We start from the raw sequence: 24,747 nt of genomic DNA, 5'->3' as shown, positions 1-24,747 counted from the left end.
TAGAGAGAGGGATACATACAGAGAGAGGGGGGGGGGGGGGGCAGAGATTGGGTAGGAGGGGGTTAGAGAGAGGGATACATACAGAGAGGGATACAGAGAGAGAGAGAGAAGATAGTAGAGAGAGGGAGACAGAGGTAGAGAGAGATGGAGATGTAGAGAGAGAGGGTGGAGAGAGGGATATAGAGACAGATAGAGATTGTGAGGAAGAGAGAGGGGGAAAGACAGGAATATGGAAATTAGGAGAGAGAGACAGAGAGGTAGAGGGAGAGAAGGAGCCAGGGAAAGAAAGAGGGAAAGAAGGAGACAGGGAAAGAAAGAGGGAAAGAAAGATGAACAGATGATCCTATATACTCCACTGTGAGAGGTGATGCACAGACAAGATTTCCAAATGACAGCATTTAGGGGATGAAAATAGCGGTGTTAGTTTCACTGCCAATGATCAGGACCAGACACTCAATCTATAGCACAGGAGTAGTATGTTTAATGAGCATGACCTTGTCTAATGAAGCTGTTATAACAGGGAGTCGACAGAAGGTTCACCGCATATCTCCAGGACCATCCTTCGTGCATGCATCTACATACTGTACACATGAATGTGACTCCATCCATTATTCATCATGATCACCCTCATCCACCAAGGGCAAGAGGCTCAGAATTAAAGGTGGATCTCCAAAACAAAGGCAAGGAAAGAGAGAGGTGGGAAAGAGAGAGGAGGGAAAGAGAGAGGTGGGAAAGAGAGAGGAGGGAAAGAGAGAGGTGGGAAAGAGAGAGGAGGGAAAGAGAGAGGTGGGAAAGAGAGAGGAGGGAAAGAGAGAGGAGGGAAAGAGAGAGGTGGGAAAGAGAGAGGTGGGAAAGAGAGAGGTGGGAAAGAGAGAGGAGGGAAAGAGAGAGGAGGGAAAGAGAGAGGTGGGAAAGAGAGAGGTGGGAAAGAGAGAGGAGGGAAAGAGAGAGGTGGGAAAGAGAGAGATGGGAAAGAGAGAGGAGGGAAAGAGAGAGGAGGGAAAGAGAGAGGAGGGAAAGAGAGAGGTGGGAAAGAGAGAGGTGGGAAAGAGAGAGGTGGGAAAGAGAGAGTGGGAAAGAGAGAGGTGGGAAAGAGAGAGGTGGGAAAAAGAGAGGTGGAAAAAAGAGAGGTGGGAAAAAGAGAGGAGGGAAAGAGAGAGGTGGGAAAGAGAGAGGTGGGAAAGAGAGAGGTGGGAAAGAGAGAGATGGGAAAGAGAGAGGTGGGAAAGAGAGAGGAGGAAGAGACAAAATAAAGAATGGAGAGAGGAGGGAAAGAGAGAGGTGGGAAAGAGAGAGGAGGAAGAGACGAAATAAAGAATGGAGAAAGGAGGGAAAGAGAGAGGTGGGAAAGAGAGAGGAGGAAGAGACGAAATAAAGAATGGAGAGAGGAGGGAAAGAGAGAGGTGGGAAAGAGAGAGGAGGAAGAGACAAAATAAAGAATGGAGAGAGGAGGGAAAGAGAGAGGTGGAAAAGAGAGAGGAGGAAGAGACGAAATAAAGAATGGAGAGAGGAGGGAAAGAGAGAGGTGGGAAAGAGAGGAGGAAGAGACGAAATAAAGAATGTAGAGAGGAGGGAAAGAGAGAGGTGGGAAAGAGAGAGGAGGAAAAGAGAGAGGAGGGAAAGAGGGAGGTGGGAAAGAGAGAGGAGGAAGAGACGAAATAAAGAATGTAGAGAGGAGGGAAAGAGAGAGGTGGGAAAGAGAGAGGAGGAAAAGAGAGAGGAGGGAAAGAGAGAGGTGGGAAAGAGAGAGGAGGAAGAGACGAAATAAAGAATGGAGAGAGGAGGGGCTGAGTAAGTCACCCCCAAAGGCAACCTCGCCTCCTTTCTTTGCTGGTGTGTGTGTGTGTAGTTTATTGCTGATCAGGTAGGGAAAGAGAATTTAGACCCAAGCGCACGCACACACACACACTGAAAAACACACACACACACACGCTCGTTGTCCCTCACTAAGCACTATGAAATCTCATTAATGTGTATTACTCTATTTGTGGGAGGATTTTGTTTTGAGAACATTAAATTAAAAACTAATCTGGCTGCTCTCAGACAATTATTTGTGTGTATTATGCACATTAGAACAGACCTCTTTCAAATTAAAACTCTGACTCAATGTTGTCAGTCTCTTTGGGATCATCTGAATACTGACTACCCTGTCACTATCTCATGAAATTATAAATAGTGTGCATGTCCAAATGCGAACGTCAATGAGTATGTGTGTGTGTGTGTGTGTGTCTCCAGGTCATCTGCTAGTTAATTCAGCTGTGTTCTCGCTAGCCCCGGGGACTCCTACTCTGTCACCATGAAGAGGCTGTTTACTTAAGTACAGACTCTGACCATAACAGATCTACCGCTTTGTGGATGTGGAGGTGTGATGGCTGTTTGCAGTAAGGCAAGTGTGAGTGTATGGTCTTGAATGCAGTTGTATTCTTACTTGTGTCCTTGCGTGCAAGTGTTGTGTACATACATACGTATGTCTGTCTGTCTGTCTGTCTGTCTGTCTGTCTGTCTGTCTGTCTGTCTGTCTGTCTGTCTGTCTGTCTGTCTGTCTGTCTGTCTGTCTGTCTGTCTGTCTGTCTGTCTGTCTGTCTGTCTGTCTGTCTGTCTGTCTGTCTGTCTGTCTGTCTGTCTGTCTGTCTGTCTGTCTGCAGGAGTGGAGAGAAAGCTGCTCCACTCCATGACAATAAAAACAAAGAGGGAGGGAGGAGGAGAAAGAAAGGTAGAGTGGGAGGGGAGGGAGTATACAGTGAGAACAGGTAGATGGAGAGAGTTGAATGAAAGAGAACAGTGAGAACAGGGAGATGGAGAGAGGTGAATGAAAGAGAACAGTGAGAACAGGGAGATGGAGAGAGGTGAATGAAAGAGAACAGTGAGAACAGGGAGATGGAGAGAAGTGAATGAAAGAGAACAGTGGGAACAGGGAGATGGAGAGAGGTGAATGAAAGAGAACAGTGAGAACAGGGAGATGGAGAGAGGTGAGAGAAAGAGAACAGTGAGAACAGGGAGATGGAGAGAAGTGAATGAAAGAGAACAGTGAGAACAGGGAGATGGAGAGAGTTGAGAGAAAGAGAACAGTGGGAACAGGGAGATGGAGAGAGGTGAGAGAAAGAGAACAGTAAGAACATAGAGATGGAGAGAGGTGAGAGAAAGAGAACAGTGGGAACAGAGAGATGGAGAGAGGTGAATGAAAGAGAACAGTGAGAACAGGGAGATGGAGAGAGGTGAATGAAAGAGAACAGTGAGAACAGGGAGATGGAGAGAGGTGAATGAAAGAGAACAGTGGGAACAGAGAGATGGAGAGAGGTGAGAGAAAGAGAACAGTGGGAACAGAGAGATGGAGAGAGGTGAGAGAAAGAGAACAGTGGGAACAGAGAGATTGAGAGAGGTGAGAGAAAGAGAACAGTGGGAACAGAGAGATTGAGAGAGGTGAATGAAAGAGAACAGTGGGAACAGAGAGAAGGAGAGAGGTGAGAGAAAGAGAACAGTGGGAACAGAGAGATTGAGAGAGGTGAATGAAAGAGAACAGTGAGAACAGGGAGATGGAGAGAGGTGAGAGAAAGATAACAGTGAGAACAGGGAGATGGAGAGAGGTGAGAGAAAGAGAACAGTGAGAACAGGGAGATGGTGAATGAAAGAGAACAGTGAGAACAGGGAGATGGAGAGAGGTGAGAGAAAGAGAACAGTGGGAACAGAGAGATGGAGAGAGGTGAGAGAAATAGAACAGTGGGAACAGAGAGATGGAGAGAGGTGAGAGAAAGAGAACAGTGGGAACAGAGAGATGGAGAGAGGTGAGAGAAAGAGAACAGTGGGAACAGAGAGCTTGAGAGAGGTGAATGAAAGAGAACAGTGAGAACAGGGAGATGGAGAGAGGTGAGAGAAAGAGAACAGTGAGAACAGGGAGATGGTGAATGAAAGAGAACAGTGAGAACAGGGAGATGGAGAGAGGTGAGAGAAAGAGAACAGTGGGAACAGAGAGATGGAGAGAGGTGAGAGAAATAGAACAGTGGGAACAGAGAGATGGAGAGAGGTGAGAGAAAGAGAACAGTGGGAACAGAGAGATGGAGAGAGGTGAGAGAAAGAGAACAGTGGGAACAGAGAGCTTGAGAGAGGTGAATGAAAGAGAACAGTGAGAACAGGGAGATGGAGAGAGGTGAGAGAAAGAGAACAGTGAGAACAGGGAGATGGAGAGAGAAAGAGAACAGTGAGAACAGAGAGGAGGTGAGAGAAAGAGAACAGTGAGAACAGAGAGGAGGTGAGAGAAAGAGAACAGTGAGAACAGAGAGATGGAGAGAGGTGAATGAAAGAGAACAGTGAGAACAGGGAGATGGAGAGAGGTGAGAGAAAGAGAACAGTGAGAACAGAGAGGAGGTGAGAGAAAGAGAACAGTGAGAACAGAGAGATGGAGAGAGGTGAGAGAAAGAGAACAGTGAGAACAGGGAGATGGAGAGAGGTGAGAGAAAGAGAACAGTGAGAACAGGGAGATGGAGAGAGGTGAGAGAAAGAGAACAGTGAGAACAGGGAGATGGAGAGAGGTGAGAGAAAGAAAACAGTGGGAACAGAGAGATGGAGAGAGGTGAGAGAAAGAGAATAGTGAGAACAGGGAGATGGAGAGAGGTGAGAGAAAGAAAACAGTGGGAACAGAGAGATGGAGAGAGGTGAGAGAAAGAGAACAGTGAGAACAGGGAGATGGAGAGAGAAAGAGAACAGTGAGAACGGGGAGACGGAGAGAGAAAGAGAACAGTGAGAACGGGGAGATGGAGAGAGGTGAGAGAAAGAGAACAGTGAGAACAGGGAGATGGAGAGAGGTGAGAGAAAGCGAACAGTGAGAACAGGGAGATGGAGATAGGTGAGAGAAAGCGAACAGTGAGAACAGGGAGATGGTGAGAGAAAGAGAACAGTGGGAACAGAGAGATGGAGAGAGGTGAGAGAAAGAGAACATTGAGAACAGGGAGATGGAGAGAGGTGAGAGAAAGCGAACAGTGAGAACAGGGAGATGGAGAGAGAAAGAGAACAGTGAGAACGGGGAGATGGAGAGAGGTGAGAGAAAGAGAACAGTGAGAACAGGGAGATGGTGAATGAAAGAGAACAGTGAGAACAGGGAGATGGAGAGAGGTGAGAGAAAGAGAACAGTGGGAACAGAGAGATGGAGAGAGGTGAGAGAAATAGAACAGTGGGAACAGAGAGATGGAGAGAGGTGAGAGAAAGAGAACAGTGGGAACAGAGAGATGGAGAGAGGTGAGAGAAAGAGAACAGTGGGAACAGAGAGCTTGAGAGAGGTGAATGAAAGAGAACAGTGAGAACAGGGAGATGGAGAGAGGTGAGAGAAAGAGAACAGTGAGAACAGGGAGATGGAGAGAGAAAGAGAACAGTGAGAACAGAGAGGAGGTGAGAGAAAGAGAACAGTGAGAACAGAGAGGAGGTGAGAGAAAGAGAACAGTGAGAACAGAGAGATGGAGAGAGGTGAATGAAAGAGAACAGTGAGAACAGGGAGATGGAGAGAGGTGAGAGAAAGAGAACAGTGAGAACAGAGAGGAGGTGAGAGAAAGAGAACAGTGAGAACAGAGAGATGGAGAGAGGTGAGAGAAAGAGAACAGTGAGAACAGGGAGATGGAGAGAGGTGAGAGAAAGAGAACAGTGAGAACAGGGAGATGGAGAGAGGTGAGAGAAAGAGAACAGTGAGAACAGGGAGATGGAGAGAGGTGAGAGAAAGAAAACAGTGGGAACAGAGAGATGGAGAGAGGTGAGAGAAAGAGAATAGTGAGAACAGGGAGATGGAGAGAGGTGAGAGAAAGAAAACAGTGGGAACAGAGAGATGGAGAGAGGTGAGAGAAAGAGAACAGTGAGAACAGGGAGATGGAGAGAGAAAGAGAACAGTGAGAACGGGGAGACGGAGAGAGAAAGAGAACAGTGAGAACGGGGAGATGGAGAGAGGTGAGAGAAAGAGAACAGTGAGAACAGGGAGATGGAGAGAGGTGAGAGAAAGCGAACAGTGAGAACAGGGAGATGGAGATAGGTGAGAGAAAGCGAACAGTGAGAACAGGGAGATGGTGAGAGAAAGAGAACAGTGGGAACAGAGAGATGGAGAGAGGTGAGAGAAAGAGAACATTGAGAACAGGGAGATGGAGAGAGGTGAGAGAAAGCGAACAGTGAGAACAGGGAGATGGAGAGAGAAAGAGAACAGTGAGAACGGGGAGATGGAGAGAGGTGAGAGAAAGAGAACAGTGAGAACAGGGAGATGGAGAGAGAAAGAGAACAGTGAGAACGGGGAGATGGAGAGAGGTGAGAGAAAGAGAACAGTGAGAACGGGGAGATGGAGAGAGGTGAGAGAAAGAGAACAGTGAGAACAGGGAGATGGAAAGAGAAAGAGAACAGTGAGAACGGGGAGATGGAGAGAGGTGAGAGAAAGAGAACAGTGAGAACGGGGAGATGGAGAGAGGTGAGAGAAAGCGAACAGTGAGAACAGGGAGATGGAGAGAGGTGAGAGAAAGCGAACAGTGAGAACAGGGAGATGGTGAGAGAAAGAGAACAGTGGGAACAGAGAGATGGAGAGAGGTGAGAGAAAGAGAACATTGAGAACAGGGAGATGGAGAGAGGTGAGAGAAAGCGAACAGTGAGAACAGGGAGATGGAGAGAGGTGAGAGAAAGAGAACAGTGAGAACAGGGAGATGGAGAGAGGTGAGAGAAAGCGAACAGTGAGAACAGGGAGATGGAGAGAGGTGAGAGAAAGCGAACAGTGAGAACAGGGAGATGGTGAGAGAAAGAGAACAGTGGGAACAGAGAGATGGAGAGAGGTGAGAGAAAGAGAACATTGAGAACAGGGAGATGGAGAGAGGTGAGAGAAAGCGAACAGTGAGAACAGGGAGATGGTGAGAGAAAGAGAACATTGAGAACAGGGAGATGGAGAGAGGTGAGAGAAAGCGAACAGTGAGAACAGGGAGATGGAGAGAGGTGAGAGAAAGAGAACAGTGAGAACAGGGAGATGGAGAGAGGTGAGAGAAAGAGAACAGTGAGAACAGGGAGATGGAGAGAGGTGAGAGAAAGAGAACAGTGAGAACGGCGAGATGGAGAGAGGTGAGAGAAAGCGAACAGTGAGAACAGGGAGATGGAGAGAGGTGAGAGAAAGCGAACAGTGAGAACAGGGAGATGGTGAGAGAAAGAGAACAGTGGGAACAGAGAGATGGAGAGAGGTGAGAGAAAGAGAACATTGAGAACGGGGAGATGGAGAGAGGTGAGAGAAAGCGAACAGTGAGAACAGGGAGAAGGATTGAGGTGAGAGAAAGAGAACAGTGAGAACAGGGAGATGGAGAGAGAAAGAGAACAGTGAGAACGGGGAGATGGAGAGAGGTGAGAGAAAGAGAACAGTGGGAACAGAGAGATGGAGAGAGGTGAGAGAAAGAGAACAGTGGGAACAGAGAGATGGAGAGAGGTGAGAGAAAGAGAACAGTGGGAACAGAGAGATGGAGAGAGGTGAGAGAAAGAGAACAGTGAGAACATGGAGATGGAGAGAGGTGAGAGAAAGAGAACAGTGAGAACATGGAGATGGTGAGAGAAAGAGAACAGTGAGAACATGGAGATGGTGAGAGAAAGAGAACAGTGGGAACAGAGAGATGGAGAGAGGTGAGAGAAAGAGAACAGTGAGAACATGGAGATGGTGAGAGAAAGAGAACATTGAGAACAAGGAGATGGAGAGAGAAAGAGAACAGTGAGAACAGGGAGATGGTGAGAGAAAGAGAACAGTGAGAACAGGGAGATGGTGAGAGAAAGAGAACAGTGGGAACAGAGAGATGGAGAGAGGTGAGAGAAAGAGAACATTGAGAACAGGGAGATGGAGAGAGGTGAGAGAAAGTGAACAGTGAGAACAGGGAGATGGTGAGAGAATGAGAACATTGAGAACAGGGAGATGGAGAGAGGTGAGAGAAAGCGAACAGTGAGAACAGGGAGAAGGAGAGAGGTGAGAGAAAGAGAACAGTGGGAACAGAGAGAAGGAGAGAGGTGAGAGAAAGAGAACAGTGGGAACAGAGAGAAGGAGAGAGGTGAGAGAAAGAGAACAGTGGGAACAGAGAGATGGAGAGAGGTGAGAGAAAGAGAACAGTGGGAACAGAGAGATGGAGAGAGGTGAGAGAAAGAGAACAGTGGGAACAGAGAGAAGGAGAGAGGTGAATGAAAGAGAACAGTGGGAACAGAGAGAAGGAGAGAGGTGAGAGAAAGAGAACAGTGTGAACAGAGAGATGGAGAGAGCAGGCTCTCCCACACGACCAACAACATTGGACACTTTATGGAACACAAAGCCTTCACTATATTATCCTGGAATATCCAAGGCCTGAGGTCATCTGCCTTTGGCCTAAAGAGCAGGAACCCGGACTTCACCAAAGAAATCGGTAATACAGACATTGTCATCCTGCAAGAAACATGGTATAGAGGAGACAGACCCACTGGTTGCCCTCTAGGTTACAGAGAGCTGGTAGTCCCATCCACCAAACTACCAGGTGTGAAACAGGGAAGGGATTCAGGGGGTATGCCAATTTGGTATAGAGCAGACATAACTCACTCCATTAAATTAATTAAAACAGGAACATTCTACATTTGGCTAGAAATTCAAAAGGAAATTATCCTAACAGAGAAAAATGTCCTCCTGTGTGCTACCTATATCAATAATATATGCCATTTATCCCCCCACTAGAATCCCCATATTTTAATGAAGACAGCTTCTCCATCCTGGAGGGGGAAACCAATCATTTCCAGGCCCAGGGACATGTACTAGTCTGTGGCGACCTAAATGCCAGAACCGGACAAGAACCTGACACCCTCAGCACACAGGGGGACAAACACCTGCCTGGAGGTGACAACATTCCCTCCCACATATGCCCCCCTAGGCACAACTATGACAACATAACCAACAAAAACGGGTCACAACTCCTGCAGCTCTATCGCACGCTGGGTATGTACATAGTCAACGGTAGGCTTCGAGGGGACTCCTATGGTAGGTACACCTATAGCTCATCTCTTGGCAGTAGTACTGTAGACTACTTTATCACTGACCTCAACCCAAAATCCCTCTCAGAGCGTTCACAGTCAGCCCATTGACACCCCTATCAGACCACAGCAAAATCACAGTCTACTTAAACAGAGCAATATTCAATCATGAGGCATCAAAGCCAAAGGAACTGAGTAACATTAAGAAATGCTATAGATGGAAGGAATGCAGTTTGGAAACCTACCAAAAAATAATTAGGCAACAACAAATGCAATCCCTTTTAGACAATTTCCTGGGTAAAATGTTCCACTGTAATAGTGAAGGTGTAAACTTGGCAGTAGAAAATCTTAACAGTTTATTTGACCTCTCAGCTTCCCTATCAAATCTAAAAATCTCAAATAGAAAACCGGAGGAAATTAACAATAATGACAAATGGTTTGATGAAGAATGCAAAAATCTAAGAAAGAAATTGAGAAACCTGTTCAACCAAAAACATAGAGACCCGGAAAACCTGAGTCTACGCCTTCACTATGGTGAATCACTAAAACAATACACAAATACACTACGGAAAAAAAAGAAGGAACAGCATGTCAGAAATCAGCTCAATGTAATTGAAGAATCCATAGACTCTAACCACTTCTAGGAAAATTGGAAAACACTAAACAAACAACAACACAAAGAATTATCTATCCAAAATGGAGATGTATGGGTAAACCACTTCTCCAATATTTTTGGCTCTATAACAAAGAATAAAGAGCAAAAACATATACATGATCAAATACAGATCTTAGAATCAACTATTAAAGACTACCAGAACCCACTGGATTCTCCAATTACATTGAATGAGTTACAGGACAAAAGAAATACCCTCCAACCCAAAAAGGCCTGGGGTGTTTATGGTATCCTCAATGAAATGATCAAATATACAGACAACAAATTTCAATTGGCTATACTAAAACTCTTTAACGTCATACTTAGCTCTGGCATCTTCCCCAATATTTGGAACCAAGGACTGATCACCCCAATCCACAAAAGTGGAGACAAATTTGACCCCAATAACTACCGTGGAATGTGTGTAAACAGTAACCTTGGGAAAATCCTCTGCATTATTATTAACAGCAGACTCGTACATTTCCTCAATGAAAACAATGTACTGAGCAAATGTCAAATTGGCTTTTTACCAAATTACCGTACAACAGACCATGTATTCACCCTGCACACCCTAATTGACAACCAAACAAACCAAAACAAAGGAAAAGTCTTCTCATGCTTTGTTGATTTAAAAAAAGCCTTCGACTCAATCTGGCATGGGGGTCTGCTATACAAACTGATGGAAAGTGGTGTTGGGGGTAAAACATACGGCATTATAAAATCCATGTACACAAACAACAAGTGTGCGGTTAAAATTGGCAAAAATACACACATTTCTTCACACAGGGTCGTGGGGTTATACAGGGATGCAGCTTAAGCCCCACCCTCTTCAACATATATATCAACGAATTGGCGCGGGCACTAGAAAAGTCCGCAGCACCCGGCCTCCCCCTACTAGAATCTGAAGTCAAATGTCTGCTGTTTGCTGATGATCTGGTGCTTCTGTCACCACCCAAGGAGGGCCTACAGCAGCACCTAGATCTTATGCACAGATTCTGTCAGACCTGGGCCCTGACAGTAAATCTCAGTAATACCAAAATAATGGTGTTCCAAAAAAGGTCCAGTCACCAGGACCACAAATACAAATTCCATCTAGACACTGTTGCCCTAGAGCACACAAAAAAACTATACATACCTTGGCCTAAACATCAGCGCCACAGGTAACTTCCACAAAGCTGTGAACGATCTCAGAGACAAGGCAAGAAGGGCATTCTATTTTTTTATATATTTTTTATTTCACCTTTATTTAACCAGGTAGGCTAGTTGAGAACAGGTTCTCATTTGCAACTGCGACCTGGCCAAGATAAAGCATAGCAGTGTGAACAGACAACACAGAGTTACACATGGAGTAAACAATTAACAAGTCAATAACACAGAGAAAAAAAGGGGAGTCTATATACAATGTTGCAAAAGGCATGAGGAGGTAGGCGAATAATTACAATATTACAGATTAACACTGGAGTGATAAATGATCAGATGATCATGTACAGGTAGAGATATTGGTGTGCAAAAGAGCAGAAAAGTAAATAAATAAAAACTGTGGGGATGAGGTAGGTGAAAATGGGTGGGCTATTTACCAATAGACTATGTACAGCTGCAGCGATCGGTTAGCTGCTCGGATATCTGATGTTTGAAGTTGGTGAGGGAGATAAAAGTCTCCAACTTCAGCAATTTTTGCAATTCGTTCCAGTCACAGGCAGCAGAGTACTGGAACGAAAGGCGGCCGAATGAGGTGTTGGCTTTAGGGATGATCAATGAGATACACCTGCTGGAGCGCGTGCTACGGATGGGTGTTGCCATCGTGACCAGTGAGCTGAGATAAGGCGGAGCTTTGCCTAGCATGGCCTTGTAGATGACCTGAAGCCAGTGGGTCTGGTGACGAATATGTAGCGAGGGCCAGCCGACTAGAGCATACAAGTCGCAGTGGTGGGTAGTATAAGGTGCTTTAGTGACAAAACGGATGGCACTGTGATAAACTGCATCCAGTTTGCTGAGTAGAGTGTTGGAAGCAATTTTGTAGATGAAGTCGCCGAAGTCGAGGATCGGTAGGATAGTCAGTTTTACTAGGGTAAGCTTGGCAGCGTGGGTGAAGGAGGCTTTGTTGCGGAATAGAAAGCCGATTCTTGATTTGATTTTCGATTGGAGATGTTTGATATGGGTCTGGAAGGAGAGTTTGCAGTCTAGCCAGACACCTAGATACTTATAGGTGTCCACATATTCAAGGTCGGAACCATCCAGTGTGGTGATGCTAGTCGGGCATGCGGGTGTAGGCAGCGATCGGTTGAAAAGCATGCATTTGGTTTTACTAGCGTTTAAGAGCAGTTGGAGGTCACGGAAGGAGTGTTGTATGGCATTGAAGCTCGATTGGAGGTTAGATAGCACAGTGTCCAATGACGGGCCGAAAGTGTATACAATGGTGTCGTCTGCGTAGAGGTGGATCAGGGAATCGCCCGCAGCAAGAGCAACATCATTGATATATACAGAGAAAAGAGTCGGCCCGAGAATTGAACCCTGTGGCACCCCCATAGAGACTGCCAGAGGACCGGACAACATGCCCTCCGATTTGACACACTGAACTCTGTCTGCAAAGTAATTGGTGAACCAGGCAAGGTAGTCATCCGAAAAACCGAGGCTACTGAGTCTGCCGATAAGAATATGGTGATTGACAGAGTCGAAAGCCTTGGCAAGGTCGATGAAGACGGCTGTACAGTACTGTCTTTTATCGATGGCGGTTATGATGTCGTTTAGTACCTTGAGTGTGGCTGAGGTGCACCCGTGACCGGCTCGGAAACCAGATTGCATAGCGGAGAAGGTACGGTGGGATTCGAGATGGTCAGTGACCTGTTTGTTGACTTGGCTTTCGAAGACCTTAGATAGGCAGGGCAGGATGGATATAGGTCTGTAACAGTTTGGGTCCAGGGTGTCTCCCCCCTTTGAAGAGGGGGATGACTGTGGCAGCTTTCCAGTCCTTGGGGATCTCAGACGATATGAAAGAGAGGTTGAACAGGCTGGTAAATAGGGGTTGCGACAATGGCGGCGGATAGTTTCAGAAATAGAGGGTCCAGATTGTCAAGCCCAGCTGATTTATACGGGTCCAGGTTTTGCAGCTCTTTCAGAACATCTGCTATCTGGATTTGGGTAAAGGAGAACCTGGAGAGGCTTGGGCGAGGAGCTGCAGGGGGGGCCGGAGCTGTTGGCCGAGGTAGGAGTAGCCAGGCGGAAGGCATGGCCAGCCGTTGAGAAATGCTTGTTGAAGTTTTCGATAATCATGGATTTGTCGGTGGTGACCGTGTTCCCTAGCCTCAGTGCAGTGGGCAGCTGGGAGGAGGTGCTCTTGTTCTCCATGGACTTCACAGTGTCCCAGAACTTTTTGAGGTTGGAGCTACAGGATGCAAACTTCTGCCTGAAGAAGCTGGCCTTAGCTTTCCTGTCTGACTGCGTGTATTGGTTCCTGACTTCCCTGAACAGTTGCATATCGCGGGGACTGTTCGGTTCTATTGCAGTCCGCCACAGGATGTTTTTGTGCTGGTCATCGGGCAGTCAGGTCTGGAGTGAACCAAGGGCTGTATCTGTTCTTAGTTCTGCATTTTTTGAACGGAGCATGCTTATCTAAAATGGTGAGGAAGTTACTCTTAAAGAATGACCAGGCATCCTCAACTGACGGGATGAGGTCAATGTCCTTCCAGGATACCCGGGCCAGGTCGATTAGAAAGGCCTGCTCACAGAAGTGTTTTAGGGAGCGTTTGACAGTGATGAGGGGTGGTCGTTTGACTGCGGCTGAGATCCTGGTTGAAGACATTGGAGGTGTATTTGGAGGGCCAGTTGGTCAGGATGACGTCTATGAGGGTGCCCTTGCTTACAGAGTTAGGGTTGTACCTGGTGGGTTCTTTGATGATTTGTGTGAGATTGAGGGCATCTAGCTTAGATTGTAGGACTGCCGGGGTGTTAAGCATATCCCAGTTTAGGTCACCTAGCAGAACAAACTCTGAAGCTAGATGGGGGGCAATCAATTCACAAATGGTGTCCAGGGCACAGCTGGGAGCTGAGGGGGGTCGGTAGCAGGCGGCAACAGTGAGAGACTTATTTCTGGAGAGAGTAATTTTCAGAATTAGTAGTTCGAACTGTTTGGGTATGGACCTGGAAAGTATGACATTACTTTGCAGGCTATCTCTGCAGTAGACTGCAACGCCTCCCCCTTTAGCAGTTCTATCTTGACAGAAGATGTTATAGTTGGGTTTGGGAAATCTCTGAATTTTTGGTGGCCTTCCTGAGCCAGGATTCAGACACGGCAATGACATCAGGGTTAGCAGAGTGTGCTAAAGCAGTGAGTAAAACAAACTTAGGGAGGAGGCTCCTGATGTTGACATGCATGAAACCAAGGCTTTTTCGATCACAGAAGTCAACAAATGAGGGTGCCTGGGGACATGCAGGGCCTGGGTTTACCTCCACATCACCCGCGGAACAGAGAAGGAGTAGTATGAGGGTGCGGCTAAGGGCTATCAAAACTGGTCGCCTAGAGCGTTGGGGACAGAGAATTAGAGGAGCAGGTTTCTGGGCATGGTAGAATATATTCAGGGCATAATGCGCAGAGAGGGGTATGGTGGGGTGCGGGTATGGCGGAGGTAAGCCCAGGCACTGGGTGATGATGAGAGAGGTTTTATCTCTGGACATGCTGGTTGTAATGGGTGAGGTCACCGCATATGTTGGAGGTGGGACAAAGGAGGTATCAGGGGTATGAGGAGTGGGACTAGGGGCTCCATAGTGAACTAAAACAATGATAACTAACCTGAGCAACAGTATACAAGGCATATTGACATTTGAGAGAGACATACAGTGAGGCATACAATAATCACAGGTGTAGAATTGGGAAGGCTAGCTAAAACAGTGGGTGAGACAACAGCTAATCAGCTAGCATAACAACAGCAGGTAAAATGGCATTGACTAGGCAACGGGGCCGACAGATAAAACAAACAAGCAGAATGGAGTACCGTGATTAATGGACCGTCCAGCGTGCATCAGCTATGTAGCCAAGTGATCAGAGTCCAGGGGCAGCGGTGGATGGGGCAGGGGGGCTGGGCTGGCGAGTGTTATCCAGGTTAAGAAAACTAACAATGACTAAGTAGCTTATAGCTAGCTAGCTGGTAGCTAAATAGCTTGTAGCTAGCTAGCTGGTAGCTAAATAGCTTGTAGCTAGCTGGCTGGTTAGCTTCTGGAGGTTCTTGAGTGTGTTCTAAAAATAAAGATTATAGCGATTCCGTATCACATTGGGTGAGGCAGGTTTCCGGAAGGTATAAACACATTTTTTTTAAATCGGGAAGAGATAGAAAGTACATATGGGCCACTGCGTTTTTGGGACGCGGCGATGCAGCCGGTTAGCAGGCCTGTGCTAACAAGCTAACAGATTAGCAGGCCGGGGTAAACAAGGTAGTAGTTAGCGGACCTGGGCTAAACAAGCTAAACAAGCTAGCAGTTAGCATGCCGAGTTAGCAAGCAAGGAGATAGCGAGGGCTAGAGAGTTAGCCTTTGGAGGACATTGCGATGGGGTGAGTCTGTTTATTCCTCTTCATGCGGTGACATCGATAGACCGGTCGTGGATCCGGGTATAGAAGCCCAGGAGTATGCTAGGAGCTCTGGCCGGGCTAGCTTCAAGCTACGTGGGTGGAAACGCTAGCCAGGAGTAATCAACCAGGGTTGCTGTTTAGCTCGATAGCTAGTTGTGAAGATCCAGTTGAAGAATGTTCCGTTTGTGGTGGGAATCCGGGGGTAAAAAATTAAATAGGTCCGTTATGCTCTGGTTAGCATCGCGTTGTTCGAACTGGCGAGAGCTTTCCGAGCTAAAGGTTAGCTGAAGACCGCTAGCATAGCTGGCTAGCTTCAGCTGAAGGGTTCCGGTTTTTAGGAAAAGTAGCTACATTGGCGGGTTGCAGAAGAGTATTTGGAAGCTTATGTTTAGCAAAATGTTTTTAAAGATATGCGAAGAAAAAAATATCTAAAATATCTCAAACGAAAAAGAGACGATATTTACAGAGAGACGATACGACAGGACGAGTTACTGCTACGCCATCTTACATGCCATCAAAAGAAAAATACATTTCAACATACCAATTAGGATTTGGCTAAAAATACTTGAATCAGTCATAGAGCCCATTGCCCTTTATAGTTGTGAGGTCTGGGGTCCGCTCACCAACGAAGACTTCACAAAATGGGACAAACACCAAATTGAGACTCTACACGCAGAATTCTGCAAAAATATCCTCCGTGTACAACGTAGAACACCAAATAATGCATGCAGAGTGGAATTAGGCCGATACCCACAAATGATCAAAATCCAGAAAAGAGACGTTAAATTCTACAACCACCTAAAAGGAAGCGATTCACAAACCTTCCGTAACAAAGCCATCACCTACAGAGAGATGAACCTGGAGAAGAGTCCCCTAAGCAAGCTGGTCCTGGGGCTCTGTTCACAAACACAAACACACCCTACAGAGCCCCAGGACAACAGCACAATTAGACCCAACCAAATCATGAGAAAACAAAAAGATAATTACTTAACACATTGGAAAGAATTAACAAAAAAACAGAGCAAACTAGAATGCTATTTGGCCCTACACAGAGAGTACACAGAGGCAGAATACCTGACCACTGTGACTGACCCAAAATTAAGGAAAGCTTTGACTATGTACAGACTCAGTGAGCATAGCCTTGCTATTGAGAAAGGCCGCCGTAGGCAGACATGGCTCTCAAGAGAAGACAGGCTATGTGCTCACTGCCCACAAAATGAGGTGGAAACTGAACTGCACTTCCTAACCTCCTGCCCAATGTATGACCATATTAGAGACATATTTCCCTCAGATTACACAGATCCACAAAGAATTCGAAAACAAATCCAATTTTGAAAAACTCACATATCTACTGGGTGAAATTCCACAGTGTGCCATCACAGCAGCAAGATTTGTGACCTGTTGCCACGAGAAAAGGGCAACCAGTGAAGAACAAACACCATTGTAAATACAACCCATATTTATGCTTATTTATTTTATCTTGTGTCCTTTAACCATTTGTGCATTGTTAAAACACTGTATATATTTACATTTGTAATGTCTTTACTGTTTTGAAACTTCTGTATGTGTAATGTTTACTGTTCATTTTTGTTGTTTTTCACTTCATATATTCACTTTGTATGTTGTCTACCTCACTTGCTTTGGCAATGTTAATATATATATATATATATATATATATATATATATATATATATATATATATATATATATATATATATATATATATATATATATATATATATATATATATATATATATATATATATATATATGATAGAAAGAGAGAGGGAGGGAGATATACTGTATATATATATGATAGAAATAGAGAGGGAGGGAGATATACTGTATGTATATATGATAGAAAGAGAGAGGGAGGGAGATATACTGTATATATATATGATAGAAATAGAGAGCGAGGGAGAACAGTTACAGCTTCACATTATCTTCTCCTGATCGTGTTGGAAGAAAGAGAGAGAGAAAAAAGAATGAGAGAAAGAAAGAAACTCAGAGCGAAAGAGACTAAAGCTCCCCATGCCTTTTCCAAGACAATGGTAATAGCTCAACAATGGCTATAGCCAGGAGCCCACTCAATACCACTCAATATCAATAGACAGTTAGTTATACAACATAAACATTCTGAAGTGTTTGTGGGTTTTCAGACTCCCAATACAACTAAAGATTGGTTCTGACCAGGGAACAATGCACAGGAAGCAGAAAACATTACAGACCCAGAGCTACAAAGCAGACATCGATTAGCCGACAATCACAGCTTGGAGTTAGGAGGAGAGAAAGGGGGAGGGAGACTGAGGGTAAGAGTGGATGAAGTGTGAACCACAGAGAGACGTCGCAAGGAGTCTGTTATTCTTACAGGTAAACACAGTCGAGCTGTTCTCAGATACAGACCATCACTAACATGTTGGACAAACATACATTGTGACAGATGCGGGGGAGGGAGGGGGGGGGGGGCAGAGAGAGAAAAATGCCAAAGATGTTCAGATACTTAGAGAACGTTCTGAACAACGTCTCTCAACACATACACAGTGTGTGTAGTGCATTCTGAATCAATTTATCTGCATGCACGTACACACACGCACACAAAATCCCACTTCAATTAGAGACACAGATATTTATTTATTCAACCTAAATCAGGGGAATTAATTGAATTAAGTATTATGAAAATGGCCTGATTTGATTATGCCAGAGAATGAACAACCTAATTGATGAGGAATTGCTCTCAGTTTTATGCATAGATAATAGTCTCTGAATACACTAGATATACAGAAGTATGTGGACACCCATTCAAATTACTGCATTTGGCTATTTCACACCCGTTGATGACAGGTGTATAAAATTGAGCACACAGCCATACAATCTTCATAGACAAACACTGGCAGTAGAATGGACTTACCGAAGAGCTTAGTGACCTTCAACATGGCACAGTCACAGGATGCCACCTTTCTAACAAGTTAGTTCATCAAATTTCTGCCCTGCTAGAACTTCCCGGTCAACTGTAAGTGCTGTTATTGTGAAGTGGAAACATCTAGAAGCAACAACAGCTCAGCTGTGAAGTGGTAGGCCACACAAGCTCACAGAACAGGACCGCTGAGTGCTGAAGCGCGTAAAAATCATCTGTTCTCGGTTGCAACCATTGGACTCTGTAGCAGTGGAGGAGTGATGAATCACGTTTCACCATCTGGCAGTCTGACGGACAAATCTGGGTTTGGCAGAAAGCGAGATACGTGCACAAAGCGAGATCCATACAGAAATGGTTTGTTGAAATCGTTGTGGAAGAACTTGACTGGCTTACACAGAGCCCTGATCTCAACTCCATTGAACACCTTTGGGATGAAATCGAATGCTGACTGCGAGCCAGGCCTAATCAACCAACATCAGTGCCAGACCTTACTAATGTTCTTGTGGCTGAGTGGAAGCAAGTCCCTGCAGCAATGTTCCAACATCTAGTGGAAAGTCTTCTCAGAAGAGTGGAGGCTGTTTTAGCAGCAAAGGGGGCACCAACTCCATATTAATGCCCATGATTTTGGAATGAGATGTTCGACAAGCAGGTGTCCATATACTTTTGGTAATGTTGTGTACATGTAGTGCCATGTCAACCATACAGGAAAGACTTTGATCCAGACACATTTGCACACACAACACAGACAAACAAACACACACACACACACACAAACACACACACACACACACACACGTGTGCGTGCGTGTCTGCTAGTCAATCATAAAGCATGCTATTACAGTCTGCCAATAAAATGAACTGTCAATCCCTTCAATCTTTATTCCTACAATTCAAAGCCAATCAATCAAAACCACTTCCCAATGAAAAATCCCACCAATCAGAAAGACACACACCAATCAGAAATCTACCAATAGCCAAGGGCATCCCAATAACCAAAAGCATCTCAATAAAAAATCTCATTTCCCTAGATGCAGGCACCCAAACCATAACCATAAACAGAGGAGTCCCTTCATCTAAGGAAATGACCACTTCTCTTTTATGTAGCGTCAGCCCCAGTGTATATATTGATTATGATTCCTTTATGAGGAGTGGTTAGGGTTATTGTTGTTCACAGTCACACATGACTACATTTAACTGTACCCTGTCCACGTCATTGAGTTGTGAAATCAACTCATCAGAAAAAAAAGAAAGGAGAGAGAGATGGAGAGAGAGAGATGGAGAGAGAGAGATGGGGTGAGAGAGATGGGGTGAGAACAATGGAGAGAGAGATGGAGAGAGAGAGATGGAGAGAGAGGTGGGGAGAGAGAGATGGAGAGAGAGAGATGGAGAGAGAGATGGAGAGAGAAAGATGGAGAGAGATGGAGAGAGAGAGATCGGGTGAGAACGATGGAGAGAGAGATGGAGAGAGAGGTGGGGGGAGAGATAGAGAGAGATGGAGATGGAAAGAGCAGGAGAGGGAGAGATGGAGAGAGAGAGAGAAAGAGAGATGGAGTGTGAGAGGGAGAGAGATGGAGAGAGAAAAAGAGAGAAAGGTCTCTGAAGATTTCCCAGTGTGGAGGGTGATAATATTGTTGTTATGAAGATTTCTAATAGTCCTGTACAGAGACACAGAGAACACATTTAAAATAGTCTTAGAAAATAGCTAGTTTGAGCCAACAATAAATGGCAGTATGTCTGTATCAACTCTGCTGTAAAGATCAGATAAGATATCTGCTGAAAGGCTCACAGAAGCAATGTCACACAGGTCACACATGGTACCATACTGTCACGTTCTGACCATAGTTCTGTTATTTTATTCTTTGTTTTAGTATGGTCAGGGTGTGAGTTTGGTGGGCAGTCTATGTGTGTTTTTCTATGTTGGGGTTTTGAGTTCGGCCTAGTATGGTTCTCAATCAGAGGCAACTGGCAATCGTTGTCCCTGATTGAGAATCATACTTAGGTAGCCTGGGTTTCACTGTTGGTTTGTGGGTGTTTGTTTTCTGAGTCAGTGTTTGTCGCCACACGGAACTGTTTCGTTGATGCACGTTATTTTGTTTTGTTCTAGTGTTCTGTTGTTTTTCGTATTAAACATAATGGACACTTACCATGCTGCGTTTTGGTCCGATCCTTACTCCTCCTCCTCAGAAGAGGAGGAAAGCCGTTCCTCTTCTGAGGAGGAAAGCCGTTACAGAAACACCCACCAAGAAAGGACCAAGCAGCGTGGTAACAGGTAGCAGCAGCAGGAGAGGCAGGGATACCTGGAGAGATGGACTTGGGAGGAGATATTAGACCGCAAGGGACCCTGGGCACAGCCGGGTGAATATCGCCACCCCAAGGCAGAGCTGGAGGCAGCGAAAGCTGAGAGGCAGCATTATGAGGAGCTAGCTCGGTAGCGCGGCTGGAAGCCCGAGAGGCAGCCCCACATTTTTTGGGGGTGGGGCACACAGGGAGTGTGGCAAGTTCAGGTAGGAGTCCATGCTTACCGGAGAGCGAGAGGGACCGGGCAGGCACCGTGTTATGCGGTGGAGCGCACGGTGTCCCCGGTGCGTGTGCATAGCCCGGTGCGGTACATTCCAGCTCCTCGTATCGCCGGGCTAGAGTGGGCATCGAGCCAGGTGCCATGAAGCCGGCTCTACTCATCTGGTCTCCAGCGCGTCTCCTCGGGCCGGCGTACATGGCACCAGCTACGCATGGTGTCCCTGGTTTGCCAGCACAGCCCAGTGCGGGCTACTCCACCTCGCCGCACTGGCCTGGCTACGGGGAGCATTCAACCAGGTAAGGTTGGGCAGGCTCGGTGCTCAACAGCTCCAGTGCGCCTGCAAGAACCGGTCTATCTGGTGCCACCTCCACGCACCAGCCCTCCGGTGGCAACCCCCCGCACCAGGCTGTCTCTCAGTCTCCTCCCTACAGGTGCTCCCACCTGTCCAGCGCTGCCAGGGCCTTCCTCATGCCCAGCGCTGCCAGAGTCTCCCGTCTGTCCTGAGCCGCCAGAGTCTCTCGTCTGTCCTGAGCCACCAGAGTCTCCCGTCTGTCCTGAGCCGCCAGAGTCTCCCGTCTGTCCTGAGCCGCCAGAGTCTCTCGTCTGTCCTGAGCCACCAGAGTCTCCCGTCTGTCCTGAGCCGCCAGAGTCTCCCGTCTGTCCTGAGCCGCCAGAGCCGCCAGTCTGTCCTGAGCCGCCAGAGCCGCCAGTCTGTCCTGAGCCGCCAGAGCCGCCAGTCTGTCCTGAGCCGCCAGAGCTGCCAGTCTGTCCTGAGCCGCCAGAGCCGCCAGTCAGCCAGGAGCCGCCAGAGCCGTCAGCCAGCCAGGAGTCTATGTGTGTTTTTCTATGTTGGGGTTTTGAGTTCGGCCTAGTATGGTTCTCAATCAGAGGCAGCTGTCAATCGTTGTCCCTGATTGAGAATCATACTTAGGTAGCCTGGGTTTCACTGTTGGTTTGTGGGTGTTTGTTTTCCGAGTCAGTGTTTGTCGCCACACGGAACTGTTTCGTTGATGCACGTTATTTTGTTTTGTTCTAGTGTTCTGTTGTTTTTCGTATTAAACATAATGGACACTTACCACGCTGCGTTTTGGTCCGATCCTTACTCCTCCTCAGACGAAGAGGAGGAAAGCCGTTACACATACATACACACAGGTCAGACATAGAGCACCTGCCCAGAACACTGACAAAATAACACAAAAGCTGCACACTGTGTCTCTGATGCAATCAATGTAATAGACACCAATGTTTCAGAAACTATGCTGCCTTCTTCAAGGTTTCATGTCCATGTTCCCCTGCCCAGACCCCCCTTGCTCCCACCCCTAACCTAGTTCTGTTATTCTAGTGGCGGAATTTAGCATCTCCACCCATCAATAGGAACAGAGTAGCTAGCAGCAATGTCAAAAGGTAACCTGCTATTATATTCAGCTGCCCATGCACTCTGCACACTCTGACATATAAATCTATATAATTCACATCCTATTACACGCAGTACCATACATCGATAGCAAAAACCGCCTGTTTCGCCTCCTTGTGAAGACAATAAATTAGAGGAATTGGTGATATTTGATTATGTTGTTATACAATGCCAAGGGTAAATACCATTTTGCTCTCCCCTCTCTCTATCGCTACAAGTCTCTGATAAAGTTGTCTTCTCACCCCTCCCAACTTTTTATACTCACTCTATTTTATTTCTCTCTCCCTCTCTATCTCTCCCTCCCTCTCTCTCTGAAAAAAAGTTTGTTCAATCAGTTAAAAAAGCATATTAATGACGATATACTCAGCACACTAGAAAAGCCAGTGAGTGAGTGAGTGAGTGAGTGAGTGAGTGAGTGAGTGAGTGAGTGAGTGAGTGAGTGAGTGAGTGAGTGAGTGAGTGAGTGAGTGAGAGAGAGAGAGTGTGAGAGAGTGAGAGTGTGAGAGTGAGTGAGTGAGTGAGTGAGTGAGTGAGTGAGTGAGTAAGAGTGTGAGAGAGTGAGTGAGTGAGAGAGTGAGTGAGAGTGTGAGAGAGTGAGTGAGAGTGTGAGAGAGTGAGTAAGAGTGTGAGAGAGTGAGAGAGAGTGTGAGAGAGTGAGAGAGAGTGAGTGTTACATGTCTCCTCACCCAGATTGGAGATGCCACTAAATAATGCAGCATCTCTGCACTCTGGTCCAGAAATTTTTAGATTAAATATTGAAATGTTGAAATTGCAGCACAGAGCGGCAAAATAGAGCCATAAACACAGCTGAAAGAAGAAGAGGGGGAACTCAGGGTTGGGGAGGGTGACTTTCAGAAAGTGTGTAACCTCTTTAATCCCATCCACTGTCACCAAGAGTAGCAACAGGTCACACAGAGACTTAGCAGGGCAGAGAGGAACCCAACAACAAACTAACATCGCCCCCCAAAACAAAACAATGGCTTATGTATCCTTCTATGTTCCAATGGCAACGTAGAGAATTACATTCTGTACTCTCAAACTGAACAAACAGGGCATATAGTTTTAGTCTACTGTAAAGTCAGAGATAGCAGTTGGTTGGACATTCAATAGGAAAAGCTTGCATGCCTCTCGGGCACACTACACAGGAGACACACATTACTCTGATAACAGAGTAAAGTAACTATTGATGCAGTCTATGAAAGATGAAACTGCATGATACTATGAATAAATAAGTCATGTTATTTAATTAATGATGTATGCATAATATGGTATTCATCCCATTTCAGCACTCTTTCCAATATGGAAGATGCCAAAACAAACTGTGCCAAAAGTGCATGGGCCTTTATATCTTACCTCTCCTTCCCTCATCAAACTATCTTATTATCTCTCCCCATCCCTCTTTGCCATCTCCCCCTCTTTCAAATTGGCACCTCCTATCTGGTACCCCTAGCAAGGGAACCTGGCAGAAACAGCTGTGGTGTCCGCCTGGCTCTCTCTCTCTCTCTCTCTCTCTCTCTCTCTCTCTCTCTCTCTCTCTCTCTCTCTCTCTCTCTCTCTCTCTCTCTCTCTCTATCGCTCTCTCACACTCATTGATTCATCTCCTTATATGAACAACAAGCTAAAATAACAGCGGTAAGATGGTTTGTGGAGCTCACATTTGTCAGGCTACACAGTGTCTGGGTCTAAAGCAATGGATGAATAATTGGAATTGGAAATAGATTTTTGAGCGGGAGGAAGGAATTTTCATTGAGTTTGGGTTCGAAGGGAGAAAGTGGGTGATGGATATTGGATAACAGGCTTGTGATACACAAACCCACAAACAGAAAGAAACCATACGCGGGAGGCTAGGAGGTTTATGAGTCTGTGTGGATGTGTGTGTTGGTGCATATGCATGTCCCTGTGTGTGTGTGTCCTTGCATGTCCCTGCGTGTGTGTTTGCTTGAGTTTGTGTATGTGTGTGTGAGTGCATGAGTGTGTGTGCATGTGTGCATATGTGTTATTGCTCTAGGACAGATATTCCAGGAGAGCTGATTAGTCGCTATCTAGTGATAATGAAAATGGTAATTATCATAGATAATGTAGATTTAATCTCTGTTCACAATAACCACTGATTACCCCGACACTTATCTCACATGAGCTCAGCCTGTCCTCTCAGTGGGTGAAACAGGGGAATGGGGTCCTGTGTGGACTCTCAGTAGGTGAAACAGGGGAATGGGGTCCTGTGTGACCTCTCAGTGGGTGAAACAGGGGAATGGGGTCCCGTGTGGCCTTTCAGTGGGTGAAACGGGAATGGGATCCTGTGTGACCTTTCAGTGGGTGAAACAGGGGAATGGGATCCTGTGTTGACTCTCAGTGGGTGAAACAGGGGAATGGGGTACTGTGTGGCCTCTCAGTGGGTGAAACAGGGGAATTGGGACCTGTGTTGACTCTCAGTGGGTGAAACAGGGGAATGGGGTCCTCTGTGCCCCCTTGCTGGGTGAAACAAGGGAATGGAGTCCTGTGTGGACTCATAGGGGGTGAAACAGGGGAATATGGTCCTGTGTTGACTCTTTAGTGGGTGAAACAGGGGAATGGGTCCTGTGTGGACTCTCAGGGGGTGAAACAGGGGAATGGGGGTCCCGTGTGGCCTCTCAGTGGGTGAAACAGGGGAATGGGATCCTATGTGGCCTTTCAGTGGGTGAAACAGTGGAATGTGATCCTGTGTGGCCTCTCAGTGGGTGA

At 46.3% G+C, this 24,747-nt stretch overlaps 1 protein-coding gene across 1 annotated transcript in view; it reads right to left on the bottom strand.

Annotated features, from left to right (window-relative positions):
- Positions 1-24,747, bottom strand: part of LOC123992250 (calsyntenin-2-like) — a 394,402-nt gene that overhangs the window by 216,526 nt on the left and 153,129 nt on the right. The gene's annotated exons all lie outside the window — the stretch shown is intronic.

Source organism: Oncorhynchus gorbuscha, linkage group LG13 (assembly GCF_021184085.1).
Source record: "Oncorhynchus gorbuscha isolate QuinsamMale2020 ecotype Even-year linkage group LG13, OgorEven_v1.0, whole genome shotgun sequence".
NCBI lineage: Eukaryota > Metazoa > Chordata > Actinopteri > Salmoniformes > Salmonidae > Oncorhynchus > Oncorhynchus gorbuscha.
Note: the sequence above shows the minus strand (reverse complement) of the source record. Positions and strands in the feature narration are given on the sequence as shown.